The sequence below is a fragment of the Otolemur garnettii genome, unplaced genomic scaffold, assembly GCF_000181295.1.
Source record: "Otolemur garnettii isolate 467f Iridium unplaced genomic scaffold, OtoGar3 scaffold00007, whole genome shotgun sequence".
Lineage (NCBI taxonomy): Eukaryota > Metazoa > Chordata > Mammalia > Primates > Galagidae > Otolemur > Otolemur garnettii.
Window position 1 is genome coordinate 8,510,300 of NW_003852402.1, and position 17,307 is coordinate 8,527,606.

A 17,307-nucleotide genomic window follows, 5' to 3' on the forward strand; every position below is an offset into this window, starting at 1 on the left:
ATCTCAATAGCCATTTTTGATAGAATTCATGTAGTTTGACTCCTCAAAGACTTAAGTTAACATTTTTATAGAGTTGCATTACTATGGTAATAAGGTGGGGAGTGATGGTTTAATTTTTCCTTGTTAGGTTATTAACAAGTATCTTTCAAACCAATCATTTTATTTGAGTGGTTTATTTTTTAAAAAAGAAAGATGTCTCCTTTGATAATTTCAAGTTCAGATAAGAGAATTTCACTCCTCTGCACTTTACCTCGAAATGGGTTTAGCATTAGTGGAAGTTATAGCAAGACCTCACTCTGCAAATGACCATTAGAGAGTTCTGCTTTTAGCTCTGCAGTGACCCAGGAGGATTGAGTTCGGGGTATGTGTTTCACTGTTCTCTTTCAAGTTTCAGGTTCTGGGAACCAAGGGCCAGAAATCTTTTCCTTCCTTCAGATGCCACAATGTTGGGAGCTAAGTTGAAACAAGTAGGCCTGCAACAGTTGTTTGTTAATGTATATTACAAAGTGAATTCAAACACATTCTTTTTTTCCTTCCATTTCAGAAAGTAAATTTGATGTTTTTCATCTTTTGTGTATCTTTTTAATTCATTAAAACAACCTTTCAAATAGAAATGTCTCAATTATTTATAGGCAAAATGATCTAGTTTGGGGATTATACACCAGTGGCTCCTAACCCTGCTGCCCATTAGAATCACCATGGACGCTTTTATTTTGTTTTATACTTGTTTAAGAGGATAGTAATGGTCTCCCATCACTCAGTCTCAACAGTTACCAACTCAAGGATAACAATTATCTTGATTATTTTAAAGACATACAGAACATTTAACAAATAAACTAATGCCTGGTCCTGCCCCCAGACAACCTGAAACTAGTTTTTCATCATGCAGACTGGGTTAGGAGATAGAAGGAATTGTCAGTGAAAAGACCGTAAGTGGGAAGAAACGTGGCAGGTTGAAGAATGAATGACAGGGAGACTGACGTCGCTAGAGTGAGGTGAACAAAGGACAGAATAGCAGGAGAGTAGGTCATGGCTCAAAAAGCAGGGCCTGGTCCCAGATGGCATAGATTCTTAAAGACCATTAGAGATTTTGGCTTCTATTCTGTGAAATAAAGGTGACAGAAGTTTAAGGCAGTGATTTTCAACTGGTGTGCTGTGGGAGGATCTTATGTGTGCTGCAAAATTTTTTAAAGATCATTAATTATCTTCAAAAGATCAAAGCATAGTAAGTATATTCTTTTTTACTCTTTTTTGTTGATCAACATAATTTAAGTGTGCCATGGAAGTTTAACTATAGGTTCAAGTGTGCCAGGAGATAAAAAAGATCGAAAAACACTGCTTTAAGGTATAAAATGATATGTGACTAGATTCTAAAAGATCACTCTGGGTTGGACACAGTGGCTCACACCAATAATCGTAGCACTTTGGGAACCTGAGGTAGGAGGAGTGCTTGAGCTCAGCAGTTCAAGACCAGCCTGGGCAACATGCAAGACTTATCTCTACAAAAACCCAAATTTTTTAAATTAGCCAGATGTGGTGACATGCACATCTGTAGTCCTAGCTATTTGGGAGGCTGAGGCAGAAGTTTGAGGTTACAGTTGGCTGTGGTTGTGCCACTGCATTCCAGCATGGGCTACAGAGCGTGAACTTGCCTCTAAAAAAATTAAAAATAAAAGATCCCTCTGGCTTTGGGAGGGGAAGTGATACAGGGAGATAAGATGAAGCAGGCAAAACAGTTAGAAGGCTATTGTTATCCAGATGAGAGCTGTTAGTGGCTCAAAGTACGGTGGGCAATGTGAAGGTGTATGAGAATTGATCAGTTCAGAGACACTGATGGATCAGATAAAATGTGTGTTAGTGTAGATGTTATTTTTTGTTATTTGTTGTCTCTGTTGATTTATTCTCATGGTATTTACTTGTGTGCCTGGTTGTCTTTGACTGTGTGCTGGTCATTAATATTTGACATTTGTATGAATAATGCAAAAAATTGTTTTTTTGCTTCTGCAAGTGCCTGTTGGTTACCACACTGGTTAAGAAAATCAAGGTCATGGCTTGAAGTTCTCTAGATACCTAAGTTAATCCCAGACTTAAATTCTTCAAAAAGATTGGTTAATTTCCCATTCATTCTCACTGGATAGCTATTAGGTTCCACTTTGGTGTAAGGAGCATCTCTTGTTAGACTCATGCCTTTTATGGGGTGATTTCTGTTCCTATTACCTTTCAAAGCCATAAAAATGGAAATTGGAATTTGTTGGACTCAGCAAATGCCCTTAGGGAAAAGTGGCTTCTGGGATCATTTACTTATCAGGTCTCTGTTTTTCTGAGTACCATTTGTAAGGCTCTGTACCAGGCCCTGGGAATACGGAGCGGAGCAAAAACAAGACATAGGTCCTGTCCTTGGAGAGCTCAAGGTCTAGAATTCTGGAGGAATTTGATAGATTAATCAGTTGTCAAAAAAGTCATAGAAGTCTAATGGTTCTGGGGAAGAACATTAGGATTTGACTTGGTCAGGGAATTCAGAGAAGTTTTATTTTAAGGAAGTAACTTTTGAGCTGAAATGTCAAATCTAGGATTATGGAAATAAATGCTACTGATGACATATTGGCAAACAAACTTCTTTACAAGATAGAGTGTAAAGGAGGAAATCTTAAGACTTTCTTCATATGTGTGGGAGATCTGCCAGTGGATTCTTAGGGGGTGGTAGGATGCGATATCTCCTCTTTGATACTAGCCATGAAATTTATTAGTTGTATGTTGCTAAAAGTGAAGGAAAAACCCTCCAGAGTTAACAGCCTTCCTCCCTCTCCTAGGCCATCTGCAAAAGGTGCTTCATCATGGATCTTGAATACTCAGAGATACCCCCATGAAAAAGTGAAGCAACAAAAATGATCCCTTTGAGAAACTGCCTTACTTAGTGGGTGCTTACTACATGCACACAGTGCATTCAGACTTTCAACTAGGTTTTACCTAGCTCGTGTATTTTAATGCAACCATTTGTTAATTAGTATAATTAACAAGCACTTATTTGAGCTTCTATTTAGCCAACTCCATTAAACGAATAGAACAAACCTGGCTTAAATTAAGAAAGGCTATATTCTGATTGACTTTGTAATTAGCGCAAATTAAAAATACTTCATTAGATGTTATTCTCAAAAGTATTTTACTTGGAACTTGATCCTATTATAAGGCGGTTATAAAAATATTTTAATGTTTACCTACTGTCCAATTACTCATGTTCATTCTTTATTAAGCAGCCATTATGAGCAGGCAATGTGCTAGACATTGGGGAGATAGCAGTGAACAAGAGGATGTGCTCCCTGTCTTCAGAGCCAGTTTACCGCAGACACAGGTAACTAGGTGGTGTCCATAAACATGAAGGTCCTGTGAACTTGGGAAGCACAGTGTGGAGCTGCAGAGCCTGATGGATGAAGAGTGACAACCAGCTCTGATTAGGGGCATAGGGAATGCCACCTGGAGGAAATGACATCCAAACAGGATTCTGAAGGATAACCAGAGTTAGTGGAGCAAAGGGAGTCAGGGTGGAGAAAGAATTTTCTAGGCAGAGAGGACAGCATGTACAGTACGTGGGAGTGAGAGGGAACATGATGAGTTTGAATATAGGATGTGCAAAACTGGCAGGTCAGAAATTTGAGCAGGTTAGTTTCAGACGTTATGCCATGAAACAGTAGGTGATGGTTAGGTGGCCTTTACAGATGGAATAAAAGAAAAGACTGACAAGTAAATGGATCATATTGAAAATAAAATCCAGAAATTTGGGGGTTAAAGGGGTCCCAAAATCCATTCCAAATGAGTTCATTGTGACAGTGGCTTGCCCGAAATGTGTAAGGAGGCCCCTCTTTGAAGTGTCTTCATTTTAAAGAGAAAGGGAATATTGAGAACAACTTGGTGAACCAGTTACATATTCAGTAGACAGGCCCTGGTTTTCTAGGTTTTACTTTAATAGAGTGGATTCTGAGATGTGATAAAAAGGTTTAGATATGTGGAATTGAGAGATTTTTATTTTTTGCAGAACACCAAGTAATTTGAGGAGGCCAAGCATGTTATTGTTATACCAGAATATATGTGCCACCTTTTATCAGCAGGCAGGCTTAGAAAAAAGTAAATTGGCTCAGGAGAAACTAGGTTTTCAAGATGATTTTGTTTGGTAATTTAAAATTCTGTTTTCTCACTGATGGTGCAGAAAGTTCTCAAAGATATGGTAATTATTGCAGAATTATGGCTTCGGGCATTTGCAGCTATTCAAACAGTAAAATTCCATTATAAAACATCATAATCTATATGTTCAGTTGTGCTGCAGTGGAGAACTTGTCCCTTCTACTGTACACTACATCTTTCTGATAACATAGAAAGCGTGGAGGAGGAGAGAGCCTACAACCTTACTTAATCACAGAGGAAAAAGATAATGGCATATTATTTTATTACACATGACAGATGCCTTACAGTTAGGCTAAATCATTAAATGACTGCCCAGACACTTTTTGGTCCAGTATCCTTTGGGTCCCGCATAAGTTCTCAAGTTATACAGAAATCTAATATATTATACTTTCTTAACATTTCTGTTCTTACCTAAAGGTCCATTTCTTTAACTGACAAGCTTTTAGCACATCACAAAGGTGGTAAAAGCAATGACTAGCAAAATAGAAAGATCAACTTGTCTGTTGGTAAATTAAGCATTTTTTAATTATTCACTATCACTGATTAAATCAACCATCAATAAAATAAGCAAACAATCCATATTGGTGCAGAGGCAACAGTATATGAAAAGTCTACACGTTTTTAAGTTTTGAGTCATCTTACAGGTCATTATTCATAAAGTGTGTTCTGAATCTGAATCTAGTAAGATGCGTCTCCATAGACTATTTGGGATTTACAAAGCATCCTAATCGATTTAGAAAAATGTCTTCTCTTGGACAGAACTAGAAGGCTAAGCTTTTGGTAGTGGGGAAAATCTCCCCCTTCACAGTGAGAGATGGGATTCACTAGGATGAACAGAAAGGGCATACCAGGTGGGGGCACAGCAGGACTAGCATGAGTGAGACGTGAGCACATCTGTGCACACCTGCCACAGCACAGGTGGCCTGACCACCGCTGGAAGATTTTGTCTGTGGAAGATGCTTTCTGAGCTTCAAAGGATGAACAACTTAGAGATTGCCTTGACCATAAAAATTGAGCATACATTCTATTCAACTAATACTATATACAGTCTCTGTTCTGAGTGCTTAAAATCCATCAGTTAATAAAACAAATTCCAAAAGTCCTGCCCTTGTGGAGCATTCTCCATTCTTGTGGGCAGGAGAGAGACAATCCAAAATAAACAGTAAATAAGTGACTTATATAATGCGTTAGAGAGCACCACGTGCCGTGAAGACACCAGAGCTGGGAAGGGTAGCAAGCACCTGGTGACTGGAGGAGGCTCACGCTCTGGGAACATTTGGGCAAGGCAGAGATGGAGGGAAGTAAGGACCTCTGGGATGTGCCTCCCAGGCTGGAGGACAGCCTGTGTGTTTGCAGATAGGGAGATGGCGGGAGAGGATGACAGAGGGGCAAGGGAGTGGAGACTAGGCAGGGCTTGTAGGCACAACAAGGCCTGCGGGGAAGGGGCACACTGGAGGTTTTGAGCAGAGAATAGAGGCACACTCTATGTAGGGTTCCAAAGAATCCTTCTGGCTGCTGTGTCAAGCATAAACTGCAGAAGGGCCACAGCAGGACAGGAAGGGTGATTAGGAGGCCCCCAGAGCCTTTTATGGGGCTTGCATTATTTTAAAAGTGCTTCATATGTATTAATATTAGTCACTCAGTTCCTACCACAATCCTTTGCAGTAGGGATTACCATCATATCTGTTTTATAAATGGGGAACTTGAGGCATAGAGAGTTGAGGCAACCTGTCTAAGATCACCCAGCTACTAATAGGAAAAGGCAGGATTCAAAGTCAGTGCCCACCCTCTTGGCCACTGCAGGGAGTGAGAGTGAGCACGTGCAGTGAGCATTTCTCATGTATAGGCTCAGAGGGATGAACAAATGTGTTTTAGGGTTGGATGAGAAACCTGCATTCTATTTCTGGATTATACATTTGTGGCTTTGGACAGATGAATTATTCTGCTCAGTTCCTAACAGAATGTGCCTAATAACTATCAATCCCTAAAGCATGTATCATTGCCAAGATTATCATTAACAAGATTATCATGTTATTATCTAAATGTCGAAAAATAATAACTTGCATTTGTGTAGCAATTTGTAGATGTCAAAGCACTTTCACACACATTTCCTGCTTTGAACCCCACAACAAATCATGAGTTCACTATCTTCCAGCCCGCTCCTCTGGCTTTCCTGTGTCTGACAATGGTGACACCAGCTCCAGAATCTGCTTTGGGTCTTTCCTCTTCCTCTCTCCCCAGTACTCAGGCAGTTCCTGGGCTCTGTGGGCCCATCTCATCCCCTCAGTGCCTTGTTCCTGTCCCCTCTTCTCTGTTCACCCAGCCATCATCCAGCCTAACTCCCTCCATGCTCAGTCCTTCCCAGCCCACACTGCCCATTACTGCCTGTAAGTGCCCTCACCTATCTCCTGCAAACAGACCTCTTGCGGTCCCACCCACCCAAGCCAAGCCTACAAGGAAGGCAGAGGTGGTGGGAGTGCAGAGAGAGGAAAGAGATGGGTGAAAGGTACAAGTTTGAGGACTTTGCAATTAACTAACAATGAGGGTTAAATGCTGGGTGCAGTGGCTCAGGTCTGTAATCCCAGCACTTTGGGAGGCTGAGGTGGGTGGATTGCCTGAGCTCAGGAGTTTGAGACCAGCCTGAGCAAGAGCAAGAACCCATCTCTAAAAAATAGCCAGGTGTTGTGGCATGAGCCTGCGGTCCCAGCTACTTGGGAGGCTGAGGCAAAAGGATAAATTGAGCCCAAGAATTTGAGGTTGCTGTGAGCTATGATGCCATAGCACTCTACCAAGCGTGACAAAGTGATACTGTCTCAAAACATAAAATAAAAATGAGGATTGAGAGATAAAAAAGAGTCAAGGATGAGCTCCAGAATCCTAGTTTAATAATCATAGTAGTAGTTGACACTTAGTGAATACTAATAATGTTACAAGCACTTTTTAATCCTCTTAATACCCTGTCAAGAAGGTACCTAGTTTAGTCATAGTGGATGTGAGAAGACACAGGCTAAGAAAAGCTAGGAGCTTGTCATACAGGCGTAGTAAGAGTCAAAGCCAGACCTGGAACTCTGGCCCAGCTAGCTCACAGTGAGTGCCCCTGGATGGAAGAGGCGAGCAGGAGGACAGGTGGGTCTGGCCTGGCTCTGCCTTGTACCCTCCTTCCACCTTGTCCCTCAGGCACATCCTGCTCCCAGGCTGGGCCCCCAAGACCTATAGGAGCTGCTTGGCTGCAGTCGCCACCCCAGGCCCTCTGGAACTCCCTTGTGGACCCCCTGTTTCTGCAGAGCTGTCAGCCTCCACCCACATAATCCCTTCCTTGCACCTTTCATGTCAAGACCCAGATTAGCAGCTGCTGGGGCTGGGGCAGGACATCTTTACAGCTGGTTTGTAGATGAAGAGACTGTCCCAATTTCTCTCTTTCCCTCCTAATTAAACCATGCAAATGTCATGCAGCCACACACACAATTTGATTTTAATTGGGGGCCATTCACACTGGTCCACCCTGGCAGTGGACAATTTTCACTTAACTCGTACCGTGATGGTTCTCTGCCTCTGGAGTATGTCACGTCACTTGACCACGCAGAGCAGCCCAGAATAGTCAACAGAGACTAAAGGAAAACATTTTGTTTAGAATTCTGTTATGTGAAGCAGTAATATGTTCACACTTCTTTTAAAAATCAAAGGGGGGGGGGGCACCCACGTAGTGTCTTAGCAGTTGGCTTCTTCATCGCTGTGTGGGTGATGAGATGATGGCTTTACCATCACACCCACTGTGCAGGGAGGGCCACCAACTGCAAGGAACCAGCTTTTGTTAACACCACACCTCCTCTGTTTCACCTGTACCCCACCACCCCAAAACCAATAATCAGAGGTATCAATTGCCTAATAGCTGTCGATCCCTAAAATATATGTCATTGCCAAGATTATCATTAACAAGATTTTTATGTTATTATCAAAAAATAACTTGCTGAACTGGAAACAGTACCATGCTAGATTAATCCAGCTATAAGAGTAAACATACAGGCTAAGGCGCCAGCCACATACACCTGAGCTGGCGGGTTCGAATCCAGCCCGGGCCCACCAAACACCAATGACGGCTGTAACCAAAAAATAGCCCGGCGTTGTGGTGGGCACCTATAGTCCCAGCTACTTGGGAGGCGGAGGCAGGAGACTCACCTGAGCCCAGGAGTTGGAGGTTACTGTGAGGTGTGATGCCACAGCACTCTACCCAGGGTGACAGCTTGAGGCTCTTGTCTCAAAAAAAAAAGTAAACATACAGTTTAAAAAGCACCAAGTCAAGGATAAACAGAACTAGCAAAAGGGTAGAAAACAAGCAGGTTGCACTGTACTGGCAAGAAGTCCAAGTTCAGCTGTTCACACGAAGGAACAGGCCAACTGGAGGAGACCAGCAAGCTGAGAGAGTCTGTCCAGTTCACAAGGTCAACAACAGACCTACTACAGATGGCATTGACGGGCCACTGGGAAGCCCATGGAGCAGGGCACCCAAGGGACATCACTGAGAGGCTGATTCAAAGCTGATGTAGGTGGGCATGGGAGGCAGGGAGGCTATAGGTGTAGGTGGCAGAGGAGCTTAGTTTCCTGCTCCCCTACCAGGGCTGTCAGGAACCCTTTAGCTGAAGCTGTGTTCCTGTTTCGGGAGGGAAGGGGCCCTTACAGAGACACATCATCAGCCCAGTCCATCAAGATCCTAAAAGGCTACTGGGAGCCGTGGGACCCACAAGGGGATAGGCTTCCCCAGCCCTCCCCACAAAGGCTGCAGAGCAAAGAGGGACAGGAGGCCTTCCTTGCTGCCAAGCACATTTCCTCCCTTCCGGAACGATTCTTCTGTGGCTGAACACATCAGTGCCAGCTCCCTCACTCCTTTGCCGGGAATGGCTGCTGGGCGTGCCTCTGCCGCCTCAACCTCTAAATAGCTATCACTCTATTGAAGGAGGGGATGGTATTGACCGCTCAACAAGCATTAGGGGCAGCAATGCCACTCGGCTTGGGAACAAAGCGTCTGAAGGCTCTTTTACCTGCAGTGTAGGCAGGGTTGGCTGCCAAGTCACATCCAGAGACCTGTATATTTCCTCTTTTCAAGTATATGAGGAGCTACAGGAGGAAAGGCTCAGCACACAAGTCAGCTGTGCTTACTGGTTATTTACCTCAAAAGACTTCCACTGCTCAATCTGTTCAAATCCCCTGGGCCTTGCACTTCCTAACATTTGTGGAACACTTTACAGTTGGCAAAGCTCTTGAATGCATCTCAATTTAGTCTTGTAGCTCTCCAGAGAGTGAGACAGAGAAGGAATTAGGACCTTGGCATGTCTGAGTCACTGGCTCAGGGTCACACAGCTCTGAGCTTTGAGCTGGTGCCTCCCCCAATATTTTTTGGTGCTGGAGGTGTCTTAGTCTGGGATACTATAACAAAGTACCATAGATTGGGTGGCTTATGAACAATAGAGATTTACTTCTCACAATTCCGGAAAACTCACTGTAGCCTCACACAGTAGAAAGAGGGCTTGAGAACTCTCTGGGGCATCTCTAATAAAAAGGCACTAATTGCATTGTGGGGGCTGCACCCTGATGACCTAATGACCTCCTGAAGGCCCCACCTCCTAATAGTAACACGTGGAAGGTTAGGATTTCAACATGGGAATCTGGGAGAGACACAAACATTTCATCCATGATGGGAAGCCTGGTCTCCCATTAGCTTACAGTCCCCAGGCCATCCCCTACAGCACTGGAAAGCTTTGGAATGCCAATCAACTACCAAAAACTCAATATGGAGTCTCTGCCCTTAAAATTGTCTTCTATATTCTTAGTCTTATAGATTAGCTTTGTTTAAGCCATTAACATATTTCATCATCTCTAATATATGGAAATTAGTGTTTCATGGGGTTCATTAATCTCCACTTCTTCCCCTAAGAAGGTTGAAGTTATTGGAAATAGTATTACACAAAACCAGGACACCTCACAGTCTGCACATGAGCCCAAGGGGGAGGGAAGTAATCACTCTGATTTTGTCTAGATGCCTAAATGACAGTTGGTACACGAATTTCAATGATGAATCTGCTGAGGTTTACAATAACGCTATTCTGCTACTGAACATTAGAACACAGCAGTAGTTGCCAGGACCATTACTACTTGGGAAAGTAGAGTCAATACAGGTGCTGAAATATTAATAGACAATTGATTAATTAATTAAAATCACAAATGTAAGGAATTTTTCAATAATCCCAAGGGTAGGACAGGGTTGGGAGTAAGCATGGGTCTTTCTCTGAGATTTTCCTCTCCTGCCTTCCCAGCTAGCTGCTAGTCTATAGGGCGTGTTTGCCCATCCCCTGGGCAACAGGACAGTGCTGGCACTGTGATAAGATGAGAGCAGTATTTGTATCACAGCTCCTCAGGACAAAGGCCTGAAGAGACTGACAGTGGAGCACTGGCATTACCAGAGACAGCACTGAAGCCCAGGGACGGAGACTGAACTGTCAGCTGTAGGGCTTTGGTTCTGGTGAGGAGGGGGCCTATCATGACAGGCCCACAGAGGATTACTCCAACGGCAGAGGCTCCTGGTGGGGGCAGTAGCAATTTTGGGCGCTCCCTGCCTTCCCATGATCACCCTGGGTGTCTCTTCACAATGTTCCCTCTGCATGGCAGCTTCTGTCTCCAAATTTCCCCTTTTGGTAAGAACACCAGTCATACCGACACAGGGCCCACCCTAGCGACCACATTTTGTTTTATTACCTCTACAAAGACCCTTAGGTCATCTTGTGAGATGGGGGTCACAGTTTGACTCATAACAGTTCCTTACCCACACACAGTCTCTCCTCTGCTTAGACGACAACAAATGTATCAGTAAAAGCAGGCCCTGCCCCCAGCACCCACCTGGCTCAGCATCACCTAGGGCCAGCCCTCCTTGCATTGCCTCTTCCTGTTCAGAGGCTGTGCAGGGGCATGGGAGGCAGGCCCTGTGGAACACACCGTTCTTGGGCTCAGGCTCTGCCCCTCCCTGGCTCTGCAGCCCTGGGCCTGCTGCTCAGACCCGCGAGCCCACATCTGCATGGGAAGGTGATCACATCCACCTCACCTCATTATTGTGAGAATTAGATGGAATCATGCCCACAGGCCTCCTTGCACATAGTAAATGCTCAGTAAATATGGTCATGGGTCCCTTCTCCCATCTCTACATTTCCTACTTATCTCACCTAACCCTGGGATTTTAGGCTGACCTGACATGGCCATACAGACAATTCTGGAAAGGCATGTGCTCCTCGAGCTGAATTTGTGGCTCAGTTAAGTGACAAGGAGGAGAATTTTTCAGCGCTTGGGTTTTCAGAAACCACCAAGGGGCACCGAGCTGACTGATAGCCACCTTCTTGGAAAAGGATCCAGGCCAAACACCACACCTGGACTTGATTGACGGTTGCACTGTCTCTCCAGGTCCCATGTGGCTTGGGCCTTTGTGTCTGCCTTACAGAAATCAATTTCCTTGTTCCTGGGAGCTGGCGTCCCCAGGAGCCTGCATTCAGAAGTGAACAGCTGCACCAGGGCAGGCATCTCTGTGTTCAGGGGCTCCAGCTGATACTCACTTCCCCTCCCTTGCCTCCAGGCAGGCAGGGCTCTTGCCTGCTTCAAAATAAGGCACATGGGAGAGCTGCCCCTTGCTGGGGTCACTGTCACCTCAGTATTGTAGATTCAGAAACCCTGGCTTTGTCAGCTCTTTCAGAGGTGCCCAAGCCCACAGAGAAAGGATTATAATAGCCCCAAATCCAAGGAGGCTGTTTTAGGACCCAGGTCATTCTTTACACCAGATGCTCCTGTGTTTGTTTATTTGTTTATTTATTCACTCATTCGGTAAGCATCTATGGAAGACTAGACACTTTCACATGTGTTCATCCTAAAAATAATCCCAAAAGGTGTCAGCATTCTCCCTCTTAGACATGGGGAAACTGAGGTTTGAAAAGACCAAGTGATTTTCCCAGATACCTGCTCTTGCTGGGAACACAGAACACAAAGCAGAGAAGCTGTGGGAAAATGGAGCTCAAGAGGTGTTTCGCGCCCACTCAGCAAAACAACAGGCCAACACCCAGGGACTGCAAACCAGAGGGGCAGCTATGGCCAGGACACTCGCACCAGCAACCCCTGCTGCCCAGCACGGGCTGTCTCATCTCTAAGGCGTCTCTAGCTAACCATAGGTGTGCCCTCCAGAAGCCTTTTCCTTCTCAAAATCCCTAAAGCCAACACATTCATCAGCTTTTATGTGTTCCACTGTGGGAATAAACAAGCCCGCTTCTCATCAGCTTAGCACAACCACAGTTGATTTCCTCGCTCAGGGTAAATATTAGCTGCTGGCCGGCCAGGTTCTGATTCACATCTTCCTGGGATCCGGGCTCAGACAGCAGACACTTTCTCATGGTAGAGAGGAAAGAACAATGTCGGGACCACACCATAACTTCCAAACCTTCTCTCTGGGGTAGCTTCTTTCATATTCTTTGTCCAAAGGGCACCACGCGGGCAGGTCTGCAGTCACCAAGGCAGGGTCGTAGGAACTCTTTCAAGTCAAAGCAGCAAGTAATTGGGATGTAATTCCCATGGGTTGTAATGCCCACACTTTTGGGCTCCATGCTCTAATTTGTAAAATGGAAATACTACTAGTTCCCTCTGACTGGGGTACTTACAAAGATTAAATGAAATACAGGATGTGACATAGTAAATTGACTCACGAGTCAATGCTGCCTGGCAGAGTAGGTGCCCTGTGGATGTCTATGGACCTTTATTCCTCGGTGACAATTCCCTGGGCCCCTACTCTGTGCCAGGCACTGTTCTAGGCTATCCTAGGACAGCTTGTACAATCTAATGGAGAACAAAACAAGCAAGATCTTGCTTGCCAAGACACGCAAGGGCCTTACCCTCCAGTTAGAGGGGCACAGATAGTACACAACTAAGAATTTCAGGCAGTGCTGAGTTGTTTTTCTTTTTTGTTTTTTTGTTTTGCAGTTTTGGGCTGGGGCTAGGTTTGAACCCACCACCTCCAGTATATGGGGCTGGCGCCCTACTCCTTTGAGCCACAGGTGCTGCCCAGTGCTAGGAGTTGTAAAGAAAATAAAGCAGAATCAATAAAAACAGGACAGAGAATAAGACTAATTGAGAAAGATACCTCCAACAAGATAACTCTGAGCCAAGATCTACATACTAAGAGGGATCCAGTCCTAAGAAGTTCTAAGGAAAGGGGACAGGATGCGGAAAGGCCCTGAGGCAGAAACAAGTTCAAGGCCAGTCAGGTGGGTGACTGGGCTGAGTGCAGGACAGACCCACAGGGAAGGAAGTCAGAGATTAGACAAGTACTCCTATCTCTTTTCCTATCTCTCACTTTCCTTTGTAGAGCAGAGTCCCCTGTGGACAGGGTCACCAGGACCTAGCACAGTGCCTGGAGCAGCACATGCCCACAGGCACACAGCCAGTAAGACTCAGAGGAAACGTCTGTTAGAGAAAGAAAGGGACAACGCCCACAACAGAGAAGGGCTCCACGCCCCTGGAAGGGGCTTCAGAAGCTCTGGCCCTTTGCCCCCACATTCTCCTTCTTGATTCACTGAGCCTGGGAACGTGTCTCACTCCATGACAGTAGCATCATTCCTTGACATGTTACAATTTTAAAAATTATAGCTGATTGTATATGATGTTTCACAGTGGCCACTTTCTGACAACCTAGACAATTAGACTGTCTTATAAATAAGCTGTCTCCAAAACCCAGTGTGGGATGGGCTACCATGGATTCCATCCACTGGACACCAGTCACTATCAGCTCTGCCTCCAGACTGTGGCAGCCGCTGACCTTGACCCAGGTTCCAAGGTGACTTTTACTCTGAGGACCTGGATCTTGCTACCCACACAAGTGGAGTCACACAGCATGCATGTCTAACTCCATATGCATGCCTCAGTGATACCTGCTTGTAGTAGAGAAGGAAGGGAATGGTTTGAGTAACACCATGCCTCAGAATGAGCTGACAAGGAGTTGCGCCTCAGGTGAGCCCAGAGGAGCAGGTGTGAGCCCCGAGCCAAGGCTCCCAGCAAGAGAGGGGAGGGAGGGCAGGAGACAGAAGGAGGTCCCTGTCACAGCACGTCCTCTGCAAGCCTGCAAGATGGTGCCCTCCCTAGGCCATGGTGAGGAAACCAGGCTCAGAGAGGTAAAGGAGTGGCCCACGGGCACACAGCTGGTAGAAGTCAGAGACAAGAATTGAACTCAGGTCTGTCTGAAGCCAAATGTGCATCCCTGGAACTACATCATATGCACTCCTCTCTAGGGCTAGAAGAGTGTACTTATTTGTGCATGTGTGCGTGTGTGTTTGTGTGTGCATCCACATGTGTGTTGGGGGAGTGGGGAGAGTGATGAGGAAGATTAGCAGAGACGTTCAGTTAAAAAAAAGAGAGAGAGAGAAAGAAGGAGTTGCTGAGGGATGGGGAATGCAGTTGAGAGGGAGAGAAACACATTTGGAAACATTAACCTCAACAGACATTCGGAAACTTTCAGAGGTTGTCAAAATCTTTCTGGACGAGTTTTTAAAGCCATGGTATCCAACCCATAACATAACTTTGGGACAGGGCCAAGAACAGCAAATCAGAACCAATCGGATGGGCACCCAGCCATTGAATGTTTTCCCAGAATCTTTCCAATCTCCCTGCAGGGCCCTGAGGTCCCCAGGAATGATTTTAAAACCACACTGTTCATGTCACAGTTTAAAGACCCAGCACTTTCCATCTGTAGTGGTGCATCATAATGTTTTGCTATCAGGCTCTGGGGCCCAAGTCTATTAAAATTTTGGTGCTTCTGGGGCTTGGACAATGATAGAAACTTCAGTGGAGGAAGGAAAAAAATCGAAAGACAGTGCACCAGGAGCCCGATGCAGCCCATGTGGCCACAGCACAGGTCTCTCACCCTGACTGGAGAGAACGGCCCCTGAGACTTTCAGTCGATGGCTGTGGCTGATTCTGGGAATAGTGTGAGAGAGGATGGATTATTAACATCAGCGATGACAACAATAATAACACATCAGTACTTTACATTTGTAATTTCCATTTGTGTTTTATGTGTGTAATTTACATATGCAGAGGGCTAGAGGTTTTACAAAGCTCATCAGACACAGCTCCCTCTCTCCTTCCTGACAGCAACTTAGTGAACCACATGGGAAAACTCCTGGGGTCCAAAAACACTCATTTCTCCTCCTGGGGACAAAGCAAAACAGCTCTTCCTGCCCCACTGGAAGTTACGGGTGGCCATGTCCCTCAAAGTATGTGGCTAAAGCCTTTCCACTACAAACCACGTGTTCCCTGCCCTGGCACAGCCCTGGTCCCACAGGGAGGACACCCAGCAACGGGTGTAACATGAATGTGTTTGTCACTGCAGCAAAGCCCAGCCATACTGATGGACCCAGAAATTACCTTCATTTTCAAAATGAATAAACATTTACCCACGGCCGCCTAGATATAAACTCAGAATGGAATCTGGATCTTTTGTTTTTTTTGTTTTAGCAAAAAGGCAGACACCATAATGAGTTGGAAAGGGCTTTACTGTCAGGCAGAGCCAGGACTGAGCCCACCTAGGCGCTACCTGTTGGGGCTGATGACCTTGGACGAGCTATTTTCGCCTCTGTGCTGCTCTCTGAACAGAGAGGACGGCAGCACCCCAGAGGACAGTGGGGACAGCTAAGGTCAGATGACTCATGCCACGGTGGGGGCCTCACAGACGATCCCTGCTGGGCCTAGTGCTCTGTCTACTTTGCAGGTGCCATGTCGCAAAGCTTCCCACATAGCTTAGGGCTTTTGAAGATGACTTCAGTTTCCCCAGGTACCCTCCATGACCTGCTCTTCCTTCTGCCCTCAGCTAAGCAGAGTCTTTATTCCCGGCTGGGCTTGGAATCTGGAAGGTGTCTCCTTTGTGTCCAATTAGAACATTTTTCATTTCAAAACATATTGTTGTCCAGGGACAATGACATAAAGCAGAGCTTAGCCAGCCGGCTCCTGAGAGTAGAAGCCGACAGAGAAGAGGCTTTCTGAGAACAGTGGCTCCTTGGGAGCCGCTGGCTGAGCTGGCACCCAGGTGTCCGCAGGAGAGACCTTGTAATTAATTTTTAAATTTGCTATTATCATGCATTTAGGCAGTGGGCCGAAGTGCCGGCTGTTTTGACCTTTAAAAATGTTACAAGCGCTATCAGCTTTTCTCCAGTGGGAAGGACACTGACCCAGAGGCTATAAAAACGACAGCCTTGTGGGCTGGCAACCTCCCTTTCAGCTTCCTCTCCTTTCCCTTTCTTTTGCTTGTCATATATATAAAGGAAAGCCGCACACATGCTTTTTTTTTTTTTTTCTGGAAATGAGGAAACGTATGTATGTTTCCACCCCTTCATTTTTCATTCCCAAAGTGGCTGTCACACGTTGTTTTCATTGTGGTAAAATATACGTAACATTTGCCACCTTAACTACTCCTGAGTGTGCAGTTCAGAGGCATTAAATACATTCACCATTGGGCAGCCATCACCGTCCACAGAACTTTCTCATGTTCCCTGAAGAAACTCTGCATCCCTTAAACACTAGCTCCCCATTCTCTATCCCCCAGCCCCTGGCAATCCCAATTCTACTGTCTCTATGACTTTGACTGCTCTAGGGACCTCACAGCAGTGGAATCAGATAACATCTGTCTTTTTGTGACTGGCTTATTTCACTCAGCATAATGTCCTCAAGATTTAGCCAAAGTTGTAGTGTGTGTCTGGATTTTCCTCCTTTATAATGCTAAATGCCCTTCCATTGTGGGTATATCTTAATATATTTTAGTAAAAGGCAAAGATTTATACGATTTGAAGAGAATCAGAGTGTATCTCATGGATATTAAGTGGTAAAAGACCTCCAGGGGCCAGCACAGGAGAGGGACCAAGTCTCTGAGACGCTAAGCGGCTGTCCTGGGCCAACCTCTGGGTACAGCAGCCTATCTCACACCCAGAGCCTCTCACCTGCTACAAGAATAGCACAGACCAGGACTGCACAGTCCTGAGTTCAAGTCCCTCTTGCAACTTGCCCACTGTGTCACCTGGACAAGTTGATCCACTTGCTGGAACCTCAGCTTCCTATTGGTGAGAT